Source organism: Odontesthes bonariensis, chromosome 5 (genome assembly GCF_027942865.1).
Source record: "Odontesthes bonariensis isolate fOdoBon6 chromosome 5, fOdoBon6.hap1, whole genome shotgun sequence".
Lineage (NCBI taxonomy): Eukaryota > Metazoa > Chordata > Actinopteri > Atheriniformes > Atherinopsidae > Odontesthes > Odontesthes bonariensis.
The window spans coordinates 18,813,919-18,829,346 of record NC_134510.1 but is presented as its reverse complement, the minus strand read 5'-3'; the positions used below and the strand labels follow the sequence as shown (position 1 = coordinate 18,829,346).

Sequence of the window (15,428 nt, the reverse complement as noted above, 5' to 3'; positions counted from 1 at the left end):
TGCGTTCATTTGTGTGTGTGTGTGTGTGTGTGTGTGTGTGTGTGTGTGTGTGTATGTTTTCCCCCCCTTGTGGTATATATTTTGATACCATCAGGGGGTCTCTTCACACCCCCTGCAGGAAACACTTCTCACATAGTGGACCACCCGTGGCCACAGCCCGAGCCCCTGGTGTCGGGTGACATGGAAGGGCTGCAGGGGAGACAGCTGATGCACTCGCACATGCACAGATATGCACAAACACACAAACACCTTGGAGAAATGTTTTGCTAATGCTTGAAACTGTTGTGCTCGTCCTCTAGTAAATGTTCCCTCTAACTATTTTAACTTCTTTACGCTTTAGGTTGTACATGGCCTTGCCCTTTGATCAACAACCTTTGGTTTGCCCTGCCGTAGTTTGAAAAGACTTTACTTCCCCCATCAGATTTGCTATTAAGCAGCCTTTTGGTTGCAGCTAAGGAATGGACTTGATACTTTTTCTGTCAAGAAAGCAACACTCTGGGTTCTTAATTGAATTGTCATTTGACCATACACATTTAGCATCTTTGCGCTATCAGGGATGTTGGCAGCAATATCATGCCGACACACACAAACATGATTATGTAACAGCTGAGAATTAAAATGAAATAATGCTGTATTCAGAACCGGATCGACACGAAGTTAATCACCTCTAATATGGGGCGCGTTATGCAGCTGACTATACAACAAACAAACAGGCAAACACACCAACTGTACCAGCAACATAACCTCCTCGGTCGAGGAAATGAATGTGGCTTGAACTCGTATGTTGATTGCAATCTCCGGGGAACTTTTTTGAAAATGTATATTAGTTTACTCATCTCTTTGTTACGGTTGTTGTGACATTTCGGTGTAATTTGATCTGCATCCAATAACGAGTGCTTTCCCACTCATTGTGTATGTTTAGTTTGCAGCCCTATCAGATGGCACATTCATGCACAATATGCAAATCGAGTAAGTGGGCGGTGAGCTTGCGTCGTCCGCCAAACCAAGCAGGTGTTGGGTTATTATTAGTGCTACACCAAGTATTTATTTTTTTTTAAGTTAAATGTGTATTTTTTTTAATGGTTTAAATACTGGTCCGAAACATTTCACAAAAGCATATGCGGTGTTTGCTGTGTTCTCATCCACAGCGTTGAATTTTATTTGAACTGTCTGTTGGGTGTGGTGTCCATGAACGCTAGTTCAGTTGGATTTTTTTCAGGTCTTAGGCTATATACACACGTAGCCGGGTATTTTTAAAACCGAATATTTCCCCCCCTCCGTTTATAAAATAATTTGTATCCACATTACCTCGTTTTCGAAAAAAACACCTTCCACACATAACCGAACATCTGCGTTTTCACCTGTCTTGACAACCCAAATGCATTTGCTGTTTTGCGCAATCTGCCCTCGTCAGCTAAATAATAAAGTGTGCACGCAACTTTTTTGAGCACACTGACAGGTGATCGCATGACAGTGGACTGCCCCTCGATATGAGGACGTAATAATTCCGACAGCGACAGGAGTGAGGACCGGGACATGCGAAATTGTCACGCCATTCCTCTGGGAGTACGACTTGGGCGTGTAAAATCAAGGCAGTAAACAGCGCCTGCACAATAATAACCACCACAGATCTCAAGACATCCATGCTTCTTCAGTAAACAAAGGTCGCACTTTAGACTTTAAAGCAGATTTGTTGTTGTTTTGGCGCATATTGTGACGTTCGAAAACGCAAAACTCCGGTTATCTCTGTCTACACGCAGCTGCATAAACGGAGTTTTCAAAAATCTTCACTTTGCCCGGAGTTTTTAAAAACATTCGTTTACGATGCGTTTTCATGTGGATGACAGGTCCAAACGTAGAAAAATATATTCGTTTTAGCAGATACCCGGCTACGTGTGGATGGGGCCTTAGTCGAGTGAAATAAGTCTAAGAAGTTGTTGCTGCAGCATATGTGTCAGCCGCACAGTTGTGAAGTGGTTGTAGCACTTTTCTTTCTAAAATTACCGGATAAAAACCCAAATTAACATTGGTGTCATGTCAATTAGCACGGACAATAAAGGTTAATAAATGCACCGTCCAGTGAATCGATAAGAGATTAGATTTTTACTCAAAGGTGAAACTTTCATGATATTCTTATAATTTTCCTCCCATCTGAGCTCAGGCATCCAACAATAAACCTGTTGAAGCTTGTCTGTCTCCTAATTTTAAAAAAAAAGCGGACAATAATTTCAGCAAACTGTTAAAAGTTTACCAAGAAGTAAATGTATGAGATGTTCAGATAAACACACCTGCTTATATAAACATTTTAAATGTTTTGGTCACTGGGGATAAAAAAGCATTACCTGTGGTTATACAGTTCTAAACAGTTTTCATCAGAGAGGAGCAGAAGACAGTCATGTTATACGGTGTGGGCTTTAAAGGCAAAAAAAAAAAAAAAAAAGCCTCCTGTTAGATACATGCCCATACATGTTCAGACATGTCTACAGCAGGCATCTCGCTGTCTCTCCCTCTTCCCTTTTCTCCCCTGCTGCACTGTGGCATGTAACCTCAGTAATCCCTGTGCAGTTTCAGTATTTTTATTTAAACCCCCTTTTCTTCTTCTTAGAATGTCTCATCATGACAACATTGCTTCACGAAGGGGTTTTAATGCTCATTTTTCAAAAAGAACGTCACTTGCAGCGCATGCTTGTAGCCATGGGTACAATGGTGAGGGGACTGGCACGTGACAGCGGCAGGTGGGCTGGAGGATGCAGCCCTATCTCCTGGTTCATGATGCTTATTGAGAATGAGATGTAACTTCCACTAGCCGAGTTTGTTGTGAAAAGTCAAACTAAATCATCTTAAATCTGATAGTAAATCAACTATTGTTTGTTTTGTCTGTGTTTGCGCGAGTGCATTTTTACCCTCAAGTGTCTCCTAGGCCGGCCTCTGTCACTCCAGGTCTTTAGCTGAAGAAGTCGTTGAGTGTTTCTGGCTGACTGGGCAGCCTGTCGCCACATCTGTCACTTTGCAGAGCACACTGTACCTGATTCCCTCTGACCACCATTTGCGTGCACGCGTGCGTTAGGGGCGCAATATTTCTGTAGGCCCCCTTTGCCTAGTCGGTAAAACCGTGTATGTTAAGATGGGTGTGTGGATTACTTTGCTGCTTAGCTTCTGTTTTTTTTTGCAATAACAGTTTAAAAAGACCGTTTAACTTTCTTTCCAGTTATCGGATCAGATCGTTTTACAGGGGATGCACTCTGCTACCTGCACACAATTTATCAACTGTTACAGCTGGCAAGTGGACAGCAGAGGGAGGGAAGGAAGGTTTTAAGCTGCCGACTAGTTCCGTAGAATTCATTGGTGGTAATTATTCTAACTGGCGCTGAAGCTATCAGATTATATGAAAATGAGTTCAACAGCAATGATATTAGGCAACAAGCAGCCTTGAGGACAATTTCATCCACTATGGTGGAGCCCTGATCTCACATTAATGAAACTGAAGGGATCAGTTAAGTCATATAACCAGAGGTGCAGTTATGGGCAGAATTTTGGACACCCTTTAACTGTAAGGTCACGTTTTTAAAAAGCCTGTTTTTTCCACTAAAGAGACAGTGAGGCAGGGAATATATTATGTAGATCTCGCTCTCATCTCCTACAGTTTACATCTCCGTACCCTTCGAACTGTTTTGGCCTGATTTGGCCGTGATACGTGTCTGTTCGAAATGATAGTTTTAGCTTAGAATGGCAAGTAACTAATCGTTCATGACTTTGTGTTTGGGTCTGCCACTCAGAGAAAATCTTTCAAATGCCAAGGTCTCTTATCTCTATGTTCGAAATTCCTTTATAGCTTAAAGTTTGTCTCAACGCGATCCACACGCTGTCACAACTGTTTATGGCATAATGTTATGTCAAGAAAATAATTTTTTCCAGTGTGGCAGTTTGCATTAATGCTTGGAATAAAAAGGACATATACTGGAACGACAACAAAAATGAAATATTCTTTCCCATGTATTCATCCAACAGAAATGATTAATAGACGTGATTATTTGATCAATTATGGCCTCATAAGCTATTATTGCCTCCTCTATCACACATGACTCAATGTCTTTACCTCATTTTGACCAAGTTGAACCAGGTACATTATGGGAACAAATTAGCATTCTCACTGGCCAGAGAACCATCGCAGTTTAAACGTCTTTTCAGCGGTCAGGGAGACGGTTCGTCTGCTTCATTGTTTGTGTTGTGCGTCTCATTTCTGCAGATTGATTAGATCAGAAGGCTGTTTGGCTGTTTGGCTGACTGCCAGTTAGAAACATGGATGTAAACAGAATCTGGTCACATTAAAACAACAAACAATGCATATAAATGCAGTCACAAACAGTGGCTGTGAGAAGTTCTGTTCACGCCTCGTTTGGCTGCATTCGTTGGCAGTATTTCATCATTAAAAGACAGCAAAATTACACTGCTGCCTTGATGTGACATCTCTGTCAAAGCTATTTTTAATCGCCCCTTATTGGATCAGACTGAGAAGATGAAACTCTGACTCTGTAAGAATTTGAATGACCTGTTTTTTATTTGGGGGGGGGGGGTTACATGGTGGTCACAAAGTTTTAGTTGGTGTGGTTGGTCAGCCCTTGACCTCCTTGCACTGGATTCTGAACTTGTGGTTTGGCTGCTGGAACTTAAAGAACTGGTTTGAAATGGCTCTGGCGTTGGCTCTGAGTCAGCAGAAAAGTAAAAAAAAAAAAAAAAAAAAAAAAGAGCTTTCTCTGATTTTTGTCAAATCTTCCATCCAGGCATCCTTCAATTACAGGATGTCTTGTGCTTTTTCTGGAATGTATGAATAATTTCAACCCTTTCCCCCGACAAAGACCGTAAATATGTCATTATGTACACACTCACATACGTAACCATGCTCCTCAGTTATGAAGAAGTTTCTTTACTTTGGTCTGCACCAAACTCACTGTCACAGTAGTAACTTCCGTCCAGAATAGATTGTTCAGAAAGGCCTCGTCTTTATCAAAAGAGTATGACATGGGTTGAATTCATATTTTTTTTACAGTGCATTCTAACCTTTTGATAAAAATACAATGGGAACACTTGTAAAGGCTAAATGTCAGGGGGATCCATACATTTTTTTGGGTCAATAACAGCCTTTTTGAGATTCAGTGATCGTATTTAAACGATCAAATGAGGATTGAACACATGTAGACTGGCAGATTGAGATTAGTTGCCCTCCATATGGCCTATCTGTTTCTCAGATTTTTCGTTTACCAAACAAACCACAGACATTATTCCCAATGCTTAAGAAAATAGTCCCATATATTTACATAAAAATGCTAATATTTACATAATAAGGTTGTTTTCTGTAGTACAGTACTTCATTAATGCATGCGTGTTATTAGATTTACAAACACTAACATAATTAACACTCACACATACGCAGAGTGCAGAGTTCATCTGGGCTTTGGTACAGTAACTAATTCCATATGAACACACGCACACACACACACACACACACACACACACACACACACACACTGGTTAAATGAATTAACAAACACAAACACGATGCCTGCTGGTGGCTCATGAATATATTAGCATAAATACTGACCAGACATTATTTATCAAATTAATGCCCACACAGGCACACACGTTCACACACGACACAGTCACACGAACAGCACTCTGAAAAATTAGGTCAACAGCCTCGAATTGAAAGGAGTTAAACCTTAATATGTCTGATTAACACAACTTTAGTCCTGTTGTGTGTGTGTGTGTGTGTGGCTGTGTGTGTATATGGGCCTCATGAGTCTTTGTGATTCTATTTGTGATTGGAAAATGTGTGTGCGTGCGTGTCCACTGCCATGACTTTTTGACAGCTGATGTGAACCATTACCACCTCAATGACTTTTTAATAGGAGCTCATTTCCATATATAATCTGAATGTTGAGACACACTAGTGTGCTTGCGTGCGCGTGTGTGTCCAATGCCCCAAGCACTTTGCTGTTCCTGGTGTCTCTGAAGCATACAGAAATAAGATCTGCCCTTGTAGCTTCCTTTGTAGTTCCTTCTCCTTTCACTCCCTGCGTCACATGCTTCCCGCCGTCTATTCCTCTCGTCCCATCGGCCTGCCGTCCCCCTCTCAGCTTCAAGTCATGTGCTTCTAACGACGTACAGTGCACAAGTTCATTACCTTGATGGACTGACATTGGGTCAAATCTCAAGAAAGTGTAGGTAAAGCAGGAAAATAATCTGTGAAAAGCTTGTTTACCTGCTGCTGCTTCAAATGTGGTGAAATGAAATCCAGAAATAATGTGAATCGTATAAAGCAGTATGCTAATTTTCCTTGTACCTGTGACCTGTACCTTTTGATTGAAATTCAAGAGAGATATTTATAGCGTATATTTATTGTTTTACCTGTAAATGTGAAAGAAATTAGTGTCTAATGAGACTTGTATGCCTTAATATTCTCTCTCAACCCTGTTATACTAAAATGTGCTGTTAATAATATTTTATTGTAAACATAAAGTGCTGGTCGATGACGTAATCTGGCTGTGCTTGTTGGTTATCATTTCAGTGATGATGCAGCGTAAACCAGTCGGCTATAAAGAAAATACTGACTCAGTGCCACATTACGCTGCTCAGACAGACACAGAAATGTGGTGCCTTCCACCTGCGCACAATTGTGATGAACGTTGCTTGAGAGTGACGTAGAAGTTCTGATTTGACCGTTCTGACTAAGGTCGCGTGGGAAAAAATCCGATCTGTTGATCCATTTTATGACTACATAGGGAAATGGCCCAAATCGGATTCCATGTGACTTGTGCTGTTCACACTGTCATGAAAAAATCTGATTCGAGTCACATATGAGTAAAAAAAAAAAACATTGAAAGAGAACTGACCTTAACAGAGATGGTGCCTGTACAAGAAGTACTCGCAGACACTGACATAACCCCAAATCATGATGCTGAATGATTCGTCAGTCTTAGAATCTCAGAACCCTCAGTTGCGGTTCTCACTTATTTATACCTGAAAACCAAACCCTCCAAGCTTCAAACTCGACAGACCTGAACTACTATTCCATCCCATATTAAGAACTTGGTCCTGAACATAGTGCCATGAGTCTCTGCACAGGGGTCCTACTAATCTCCCCGTATGGTTACAGTGACTGGAGCTGATCCAAACCACTTGCTGTCACTAACCTCACTGCACTGTGATATAAAAACAGTTGAAGGAATTTATTTTTTTCTTTACTGTCACAGAAATGTCCGTCAAATAGGCTCTGCGAATTACACGTGTGCTTTGTTTAAGCATCTGAAAAAAAGCGATCCATATATTAGATACCTGTGAGCTTTTCGCGACAAGGTTGTAGATGCTCATTTTGTATTTTTTTTCTTTTTTTTTCTCTTCCCTTTTTGGTAAACGGCTGAAATCAAATTGCATTCGAGTAACTATCCACATATTTTGGAAATTACTTGCACCTGGAGACATAAAGGTTTCACAATTTTAATTTACCGCCAACTTATTTGCAAAACCTCCACTTAAGAAGGGATTTTATGTACCCGTTACAAATCTTTGTTCAGGTTACTTCAAGTTCAGTTGAAGTGCCACTAGTGTGCAGCACTTCTGGCAGTCAAATAGAAAAACTTTTGGTCCCTACAAATCCCCCCTTCATCTTACTCGCAGCAGTCTTTCTTCTTTGGAAGCCCCCCAAAATGGACAATAACACCACACACACAAATAATTGCATGCAAAAATCAGGAGTGATCAAAGAGAATATATAACTTATCCCCATATTAATTATTTTCCATTCCTATGCATTCACTCCTGCCAACACGCACATATGCTCAGTACACACACACACACAAGTACAAACATGCCAAAGTGCAGTGAACTTGGAGTCCCCTTGCCAGAGACTTTTGATACATTTATACAATATGTGTGACCCATATAAGCTATGACATGTTTTTTCTCATACCACACATGCACACAGTAGAGCTTTGACATATCTCGATATTCTTTCACAGGCACATGCGCACACTGAACGTCGCGCCTGTAGTTCAGAACTGTGTGAAAGTAGGTTAAAACTGATGGGGTGTTATTTAAAGGATCGTGTGGGCTGTTGATTAAGCCAAGCATGTTCAATCCACACGTGGGGAAACACAAACATGCATGTGGAACAAAAACACATCAAGGAGCAGGCTCATACGTGTGTATTTGGAGAACTCGCCCGAGAGTGGATGTTTGCATATAAAAAATGTGTGCGTTGGGTTAATCTGTGATGATGATGCTACCTGCCAAGACACCCACGCACCGCATCAACAGTCGTTGCTCTAAATTAAGCTGGTTAATTACTGCAATTAAACTCCTGTGTGTGGTTTTTTTGTGCACGAGTCGGAGTGTGTAAATATGTGTGATGGGCCCGTGTCTGTCATCGCACAGTATGGGGCTGTTTTTATGTGTGAAAATGTTTATGAGTAAGAGGAAGGTTTTAAAAGAAGCTCGGTTTGGTGTAAAATGAGATGCAATAAGTGAAGTGAGGAGAGATATTACTCATGATTACGTGTTACGTTTGGAAGCAGGGGATTAATGACGGTGTAAACCAAATAAAATAATAGTTATATGGCGTATACCATGGATAAAAAAAGTAATTTAGTCGATGTGATGTACGGCGTGTAATTGTACGTTGATACATTTGCAGCAAGTATATTACAATTTGGAGAATCTTGCAATATAATATAATATGATATACGATGTTAATGAAAATCTAATCTTCCAAAATAAGAGTCTATTTGTCCCCATTTGAGCTCACTGCACACTATCTATTTTCGTTGGGTATCTGAGTTCATCATCTGATTTCTTCAACCACATTTCCTACTATTTTTTTTTCTCCCCTGCCTGGTGCTGACTGAGAAGGTTTACTGTGAAAGAAGACAGCCAGCGGGAAGCAGTTGATGGGGGAGGATAGGGGAAAGACTAATGTGATTGAAGGTCAGACGGGCCTTCCAGTCACTGGCACTGTACAAAAGTGTTGCTTGGTTGTAATTGAGGTGTGTGTGTGTGTGTGTGTGTGTGTGTGTGTGTGTACGCGTGTTTCATGTGAGGAAAAAAGACATTGGTTTAAATTACTACGGTGTTCATGATTATGTATCCTTTTAAGACCATTTTAATTTGATGTCTGATACATATTCATGTTGCACAAATGAACTGATGGCTCCAAGCAGCAGCCAGTGCACTGCATGTTTGTCTTTGTCGCGTGTTTCAGTAGTATCTGTTTCCAAGTGTGAAGTGATGCTAGTGATCAGCACAAAGGTTTGCATCCTTGAATTATTGCACATTGTGTTCAGTCAAATATAGAAATAACAGCTGTGTCTCAATTGTGAAGTCAGATTGTCCTTTTCTGTAATTGGGGAACCGCAGACTAAATTCTGTGAGTAATCGCATTAATTTGTGTTAATCCAACATATATATATAGATATATATCTATATCTATATCTATATATAGAGAGATATAGATATAGATATATAAATATAGATATATATTGCAGTGTGGACATGAATGACTTCACACTAGATAAGAACCAGTGCATAATCAAGAGTTAACAGCCCATGCAAGTTCTAGTGTACGAATGTTAACTGGTGATTTTCCAGCATCAGCGGAACAGTAAAATTACACGATAACATTGTGTTGCATTCAACTACTGTTAAAGTCCAAGTTACATGATGTTGCTCCAACGTTTTTTTTGTGACACTTTGGATTTAATTGACTTTCTGAACTAAATTAGATGCGCACCATGTGTAAAATCTGCCTCACAAACATCAGTAATTTGCTAATAAAATTATGAAGAACCATGTTAGCAGTTTTTTCGCTGATCTGCAACCTCAAGGAACATGGCCTGTCCAACTAATCAGGCAGCAACGAACAAGGCACTGTCTTAGTCTCATTTGAACGCTGAGAGAGGGGATAGAATCTCCAAATATATGGCAACGTTCAAAGGAAAGGAGCCGGAGGTGGTCATTCTGTAAATAACCTTGAGTTTGCTTGAGTTGAAGGTTTAAGCGCCCATTAAAAACCTCCATTTACAGAAATGGCCAAAACTGCAGCCAAACAAAAGCCTTTTTTTTTAAGAACGCAGTGATTCTCAGAGTAGCCATTACATATGATATGCAGACTGACCAATTTGCAACATACAATATGTACAGTACTGAGGCGGGTCATTTGCATGTTAGTGTTGAAAAGATGCAGCTTTTTCTTCTGAAGACAGTGTTGTATTCAAAATCCAATGACCAATAACCAGGTGCTGAAGTCTTTCAAAACCGTTTCAAGAAATTTGCTGAAATGGGAAGTATCATGTGTTGAAACTGACGCCAATGATTTTCAGTGACTTCCCTCTCAGCCTGCCACGCTTTCCTCATCCATATATAAACTGTAACATGCTTTGCCGTTTGTTGATTTGTGTCACTGTAAAATGAGGGTTTTCATACAGGCTAATGGGATCATCTTTGCTTGCATCTAAATTATAATCTGTTGAACATTATAGCCTGTGGCAGCCAATCAAAGTGTACATCACACCAAAGAGATTAAGATAAACAGGGATGCTGAACTCAAGCGTATATTATCGGGCTAAAAGGATAACTTGAGTCTATTCATGCACACAATCCACATATAGTACAGGATTATTCACAATTGCACTGTACGGTGGGGTCCAATAGTCTTTACACCACAAGTGCAGATACTTCTGTGCATTCATTTTCAAATAAATTTTTTCCCTCCATTACAAATTTTAGCAGCTGAAGACTTTTAATAAAAAAAAAAAAAGACAGTCAAGGTGGGAACTAGCCAACAAGTTCCTGTGTATGCCTGTGGCTTTGGTGACATCACTAGTTGTTTGAGACCAAACACCCTCAAACTACCACTGAGACCCACATCTATGCTTTGTGGTGAGGGTTATGCAATGAGAGACCATGCTCTCATCTATTCAGGAACAAACATACACAGGGGCAAAGATCTCAGCATTTCTTAAACTTTGACCCAAAGTCTCTGTTCTAGTCCTCTAGATTGTCTTTTGCCCAATGCGCAGTTACTTTTTAAAGGTTTTTTTTTTTTGGGGGGCACAAGACTAGTTTTTTTTTTTTGAAACTCTGGCATAAAAACCTGCTACTTGGAGCTGTTTCTGTAAAAAAAAAAAAAAAAAAAAAAAAAAAAAAAAAAGTAGATGCTGCAGTTAGTTGTGTGGCCCGGAGTTGATCTGTCAAACGAGGAGCAGTTTATTAGATTGTGCCCACAGACAATCTTATCCTCCATAGGGGAAGTTACCCTGGGCCTCTCAGGGCAGTGCGTCTTGTTTCTTGGGGACGTTGCTTCTGTTAGTTCGGGTTAGGGTGTCTGTTGAGCATGACCCTTTTGCAGCTGTTGAATCACTTTAAGGTTTGTTTTTAATTATTATTAGAATGATTTTTATTGTGTCACAATAACTTTTGTGGTTACTAAGTTGTGCTGTACAGCTTGAGAATTTTCACTTGTATCTTTGGAGGTTTTCTGCACCTATTTGTCATGTTTCCATTTAGGGATTGTTACACGTCTGATCCGGACACACAGACAGTCAAAATCAGATAACGGTGATGTTTGCCTGCTAAAAATACGGTTTCAACGATCACGAGTACATCTCTGGAAGACATTCCATTGACGTACAACCATTCAGCTGAAGATTTACTCTAAACCCGACTTTGACTTGATTCCAACCATAAAACCAAGCCTTTTCTCTCTAAAAGCTCTTTGAGATGGTGAGGTGAACAGAAAGCCTCCGTGAGGCAAAAACTGCCCTCTTCACAGTGGCGTCAGGCACACAAACTTGTCCACACAAACACACACACGCCGCGCATAAGTATTTGGCAGAGAACTGGAGTGATGATTGGTCGATATGTGTGTTGCGTGGTCAGGCATACTGATGGTGTTTTTCTTGGACAAAGACTAATGGAACTTAGTCATAACACAACTGTTTCCTCTCTGTCCCTGCCTGTCTCTGTATTTGGCCGAACATCACACCAACCCCGAGAGGTCAAATCCCAAGCCTTTCTGGTCTGACTCTGTTTTTAGTTATTCATTAGAGTTGATTTATTAATTGTTTTTTTTTGTTTGTTTTTTTGGTGTGTTTTTTTTGGATCTTAATCTTTAATGCGCTCCGTTTGCCGTGCTGTCTCGGCATTTCTGATTTTTCCCTTTTTTCGTGGAACGCTTTTAGGAAAACTTTCTTGTTCTCCACCCTTGTTTATAAATGCTCTGACGTCATGATTAAAAGAGAGGAGAAAAAAAGGGCATAGGTGAAGAATGTGTAATGTGAACAGGTGCGGCATGGAAACTTGTCTCTTGTGACTTCATTTGAAAGGATTTAGTCCTGTGTATTAAGTTTTGTTGACTAAACTGATGAAATGACATAATTTCCCATATTTTCTATATTCATTCAATCTTAATTGTTGTTGTCTCCATTTGATGTTTGGGTCAACAGCCTAAACTGCTGCGCTCTCATTGCCTTGGGTGCCTCACGTACTTTTTCAAACGAGTACGTTTCGAGACGCATATAAGAACTGTGCTGCTCTAACCCTTCTCTGTGCTGCACCCAGAGGAAGCAGCTGTGCAGTGTGTATTGGACCAGATAGAGGGAGAGCGAGCAGGCGTTTCCTGATGGCTACCTGCCCCGCGTGTCTGGTCAACAATAACGCCATTGGCAACACCTAATAAAAAGCAAGCCAAAGGGCAAATTACTGGGCAGGTTATTGGGTTTATCTGGATAAATCTATGCATGGCTGTGGCCTTCACTAAGCATGAGACTTTTCCAAAGCAATCCCCCTCCCCAAAACATGATTAACACACAAGTCACAAGAGGTATGCTATGGCAGACAATACACAAGCTTACTATCCCAGCAGCATTGTGTTTGTGGAATCTCTGGAATTTTGTTTTTGGAAAAAATAAATTGAGCTCCAAGGCCAATTTACTGTAGGTCAGTGCCTCATATTAAGCGACTGCTTTTCCAAAGTTGTTCTGGCACAGGCCTGTTTAAGTTGATAATGACGCCGCTGTTGTGCTGGCTGTAGGAATAAATTCACTCCTGGGACATAGATAATGCAGTCAAGGGCACTGACTTGGGAACAAGATTTGCGTAATTCATCCCACACAAGCTTCCTTTAGCTGCCTTGGGAATTGCTGTCAACACCTTCTTTTAGGCTTAAAAGATTAAGAATATAACACATTATGGATTTTTAAAGAAACGCCACAGCAAATCAACACTTTAATAATGTTGTTGGACAGATCTTCTGTTTCATCACGGCAGCGGGTAATAACATGTCCTTTCATTGAGCTTGACCTCCAGATCCTTCAGTGTTCAGTGTGGTGGCTGTCAGTCGACAGGCAGATCCTTACCTCTGTGAGAGGTACCTCTGAGAGACATTCTTAAAGCACAACTGACATTCCCAGTTAAACAAATAGAATCATGAAAAGATTAAAAAAAAAATGAATGAATGGACTCCGCTATTACTGACTATTGCACCAAGGTGACATTTGATTTGATTTGATTTGAATTTATTTCATACAGAAGCAAATGAACATCACATTCTAAAAGCATCCATGCATTTGGTGTCTGTCTGTCTGTGCGTGTGTGTGTGCGTGTGTCTGTTGTCTTGATCTGATCTTGGCATGTGTGTGATTGATGAATGGCTTTGATGGTGTTTTTAGACATGAATGGCTCCAGAAATCATTAGTGCATCTCAATGTCCACGATGATCATCTCTGGAAACCCTTTCATTCAACTCCTGACAATTACGCTGTCCTCATTTTTAATCTTTCTGGCCAGTACGCATATTTAAACACGTAGTTTACATCTATATTTCTCTCTAAGACACACACCCACACACGCACACACCAATTAGCCACCATCTTTGCCATCTGAATGAGCACATGCATCTTTCTGTCCGTCCCTCCACAGCTAATGATAATAGTGGTCGTGCAGGTTTTTTTTTTTTGCATGTGCGTGCACGTGCGCTTTGTCTTGTGCCCCCTGTAAGGGATGTAATATTTCCAAACATAAAGCTTAAGCAGACATTCGACCATTTCCAGACCTACAACTAAATGACGGATCATTATGAATGTGTGGATCGTAGATGTCAACTAATTTCACTTTGTGGCATGACATAAACAAGTGACAAAAATTTTGTGCATACAATCATGTATACTATTCACTATTTTACTATTGTTGTGGTACATTGAATCTATTATAAACTCCAACTAGCTTCATGAAGACCCCTGGTTGAGCATTGTGGCTGTTCACAGGATGGAAGGGGAGCTATAAATCCATTTCAAGGTGTTTTCAAGGGACAGTCTCACTTTGCAAAGCATTTTCAGAACTTTAATAGAGTTCCATACTGTTAAAAGAAAATAATCATCCCTCCGTTGACAAAAAATGATTGCATGAGAAGCTGTGGAGAATCTGTCCCTCACTGCTAAGGCCATTCTTAAGATTTGGATCAATTGTGGCTCCAAACAGACACTCCAGCCGACACTGCGCAAAGATAATCAACCACTGACGACAGTGAGGCTCCACTTAAGGACAGTAAAACAAAAGCTTGCCTTTGCCAAAATTCACCTTGGCAACAGGAGGGTTTCTGCTAGCATTTTATCTCAAACTTCGTCCGTGTTATGCAGACGCCAAACAAACAGGGTGCATCATTTATAGGAACTGAACAAAAGAGCTGTGAGAGCAGCGCCGACGCGTCGGGTCTGTCCTGTAGGTCCTTGAGCCGCCTTTTACCTCTTAAATTTAGAGCTGAGCTGTACTTACTTGTGTTCCTCAAAGCTCCTATTTTGATACAACACAGCAGAAGGGGGAGTACAGCTTTGGGAGAGACTGATATACCCCGTAGAAATATTACAGGCAGTAAAATCCATGTTTAGTATGAGCAGATGACTCCCCAGAACACTTGCTTGGACTTTACAAGCTACAGTTTGCATATTTGAAGTCAGCAGTGGCGCCCAACAATACATAATCAATCATTACATGCTCCTTTTTATTTTTTTAATATCACATCTAGTGCACAGCAAAGCCTAATGAAAACAATTAGGATAATATGACTTTTAATGTCGCTTTGGTTCATTTGAAAGGTAATGTCGAAAGTTATTATGACGTTTCGGGGTCACTGAAAGTAACAGTGATAGACGTACTGTTGACTGTGTTTTACTTAGAAAACATGTTTATAGAGCAGGGAAGTGACTTCCGTTTCAGACGCATGTGGAGGTGCATTTTAAGACCAGTTGTGAACTGACGCCCTTTGAGCTCGTCAGCGAATCTGCCAAGATCCATCTTAATACCGCCTGTAAACAGCGCCTGTGATTCAAAACATGCTGCCAAAGCGGTCAGGAGATTGTTCACAGAAAACAGTATCAATATTT

General features: G+C 40.5%; 1 protein-coding gene across 1 annotated transcript in view; it reads left to right on the top strand.

Annotated features, from left to right (window-relative positions):
- cdkal1 (CDK5 regulatory subunit associated protein 1-like 1) overlaps positions 1 to 15,428 on the top strand; it is a 224,029-nt gene that overhangs the window by 105,624 nt on the left and 102,977 nt on the right. The gene's annotated exons all lie outside the window — the stretch shown is intronic.